This window comes from Vigna angularis, chromosome 8 (assembly GCF_016808095.1).
Source record: "Vigna angularis cultivar LongXiaoDou No.4 chromosome 8, ASM1680809v1, whole genome shotgun sequence".
NCBI classification, from domain to species: domain Eukaryota; kingdom Viridiplantae; phylum Streptophyta; class Magnoliopsida; order Fabales; family Fabaceae; genus Vigna; species Vigna angularis.
The window spans coordinates 29,932,349-29,935,228 of NC_068977.1; positions in this window are offsets into that span (position 1 = coordinate 29,932,349).

Here is a 2,880-nt window from a genome sequence, read left to right on the forward strand (position 1 = left end):
TGCAACACATATATCAAGCTATACCCTTTTCAAATATATACACATTCCCACCATTCACCAAATCACAACTAAATAAAGCAAGGCAAGCTCCCCTTACCTCTTGTTGTAGAAATTTTCTAGAGTTTTCTTTGATGTTAATGAAATGACCACAAGCTTCTCTCCTCTTGATGTACCCCAAAGTCACTCCACCCTCTTGGATCCTCTTTGAAACTCCACTAAGAGTAGAAGAACAAAGTCTCTACACCTCTCTTACTAGTGTTCTGTTTTTTTTGTAAGAATAGTAGAAAATTTTTTTTCTCTGACTCACCAATTAAGCTAATTTAAAAGCCCCTCCTCCTCTCTTTTCTAATCAACTTCAGACTAAAAAAAATAATGTCCACAACAAAAGAACAATAAGGTGAGTCCCTCCTATGCCTCCAAAGTCTTTGCAAATATTTCTTTGCTCACTACAAACCCAAACATATCAGACACGGGTTTTGTTTTTTCACACAACCACCTCTCCAATCCCATGCAAAAACACATAATACCAAACTATTAAAGGAGGAAAAAAAACAAATACACTACCTTCTCCGTGAATAACCATTCCTAGAGTTACAACTTACTCTCACTTTAAATTTTTCTAGATCTAACTATGCATGAAAGAAACAAGAAAGAAAAGAAAAAAAAACAAAGAAGAACAACCCCTTCTGCATAATTCACGTTCACAAGATTAACATTTCTTTTTTTTTTTCTCTTTCCTACATCATGTGGGCCACACATGTCAACCAATCATTAAAAAAATGGAAATTGTAAAGCTAAGAAGTGTCTGCATAAGAATCGAACTCCTGTTCTCTAACATCAATATATATGCACGAACCACTACACTATTTCAAATTTGTTAATAATTTAATGCAAACATTGTTACTTAACCCTTATTTCATATAAATTTCGAAAATTAAGTATAAAAACTAATATTAACTAATTTTTATTCACTTTCTCAATACTTTCTACATACCAATACATACTACACTTAAATATTTAGGATCACAACCAGAAAATAAAATAAGATAGAAATTTTTTTTATATTTTTCTATGGATCTTACACCTTATGAGCTTTGTGGTTGGGGGAAAGCCTAATCTAAAACTCTTTCGTAAGATACAATAATTTACATTAATGTAACTTATTTGTGATACAACTATTTAATTATAATATAAAATATGTTGTAATTATTCATATTTAATTTAGTGTTAACATAAACCAAACTACAAGGGTGGATATCATGTAATGAAGTAGATGCACACAATCATATCTACAAATATTATTCACTCGTGGAGAGAGGTAATAAAAAATTCAATCAAACAATTTAATTTTTTAAGTGTGGATTTCACTTTTTAATGATTAAGTCCCTATTTTGTATAGTTATTTAATGATTCATTCCCATTGAAGGACCCAGATATAAAAGATATTAGGATGAAGCAAACTTATTTTTATAGTAGAATTCTTTAGGTTGTTTAAATGTAAAGCTAAATGTTATATTTTAGTCCTTTTTTACAATATTTATTAGATAAGAGTATTTAATTATCAATGAACTAGTTTCTTCGGGAATTGTACCTTATTATGCAAGTGAATGATGTTATTATGAATGGAGCAAACTCGATTAAAAGGAAATATTTTCACACAAAAAAAATACAACTTACTATTACGGTTATTCAATAACTAAAAAAAAACTTAGTATGACAATTTTGATTTAAACTATCATAAGTCTATGACGAGTTCAAACATACCATAGAAAATAATATTTAAAAAATTAATGTTCACATAAGTTGAAGATATTATAACAGTTATTATCCAAACTATCAAAATAAGTAAAACCTTTTACAGTAATTCTTTGTAGAATCATCATAAAAAAATCTTTTAAGAAAATAAAAATTGTTAGATTTTGATAATGTATACAATCGACGTAGTAAACATAACTTATTATGTTTTTAACTGAGATGAATATAGACTTTTTATATCATTTACATTTATGACAATAATAAAATTGTCATAAGAATTCCTATAGAACTATCCTAAACAGTGACATTTATGTTGTGATTATTAAATAATATGATCTTATTCAAGTATAAAAGACTTTACTTTAAACCTAGTTCCTATTAATTTTATTAAAAGATATGGGTATGAATATTTAATTATATTTAATACGACATTATAATAAAAAATAATAATATCAATTCTCAGTTATATTTATTATCAAACAAATTTTAAATAAAAGTTGTGTAGCACTCCTAATATGTTGAGACTAGAGAGGTCTCAACAATTCATTATTACTCTACATAATCAAGACCATTGATAAAGTTATATATTATTTTTGTAGTAAGTTTGGTGAGTAATACTATAACTATTGAGTAACTATTGAGGCTAGAATAACATCCCAAGGATTCTCATCATATACACGTAAAAAACACAATATTATGAAAATATTTACATACCATATCAATTTTTCAAATCATATTATTGCATGCATTTCATCACAAGACATAACATAATATATATTTTTTTAAAAGTTCATATTAAAAAAGTTCAAGAGAATTTTTTTTAAAGAAGAAACTTTCGACTCTTTAAATAAATTATTTTAACCATTATTTAATAATTACTTTATAAAATAAGGAAAAAGTTAGTTTACCAAAGTTAATTAATTGAAAAACTTAAAATTTGGTGAAACGCTTAAGATATAAAGTAAGGGTGAAATACTCAAACAATTACAATTTAAAACTAATACGAAAGGTTTTTATAAAATCAGATAAAAGTGAAAATGACATAATATAAAGATAACATGTAATGGAATTAATTATGTTTTTATCCTAAAATTTTCGGTTAAGTTTAAGAAGAATGACTAATCA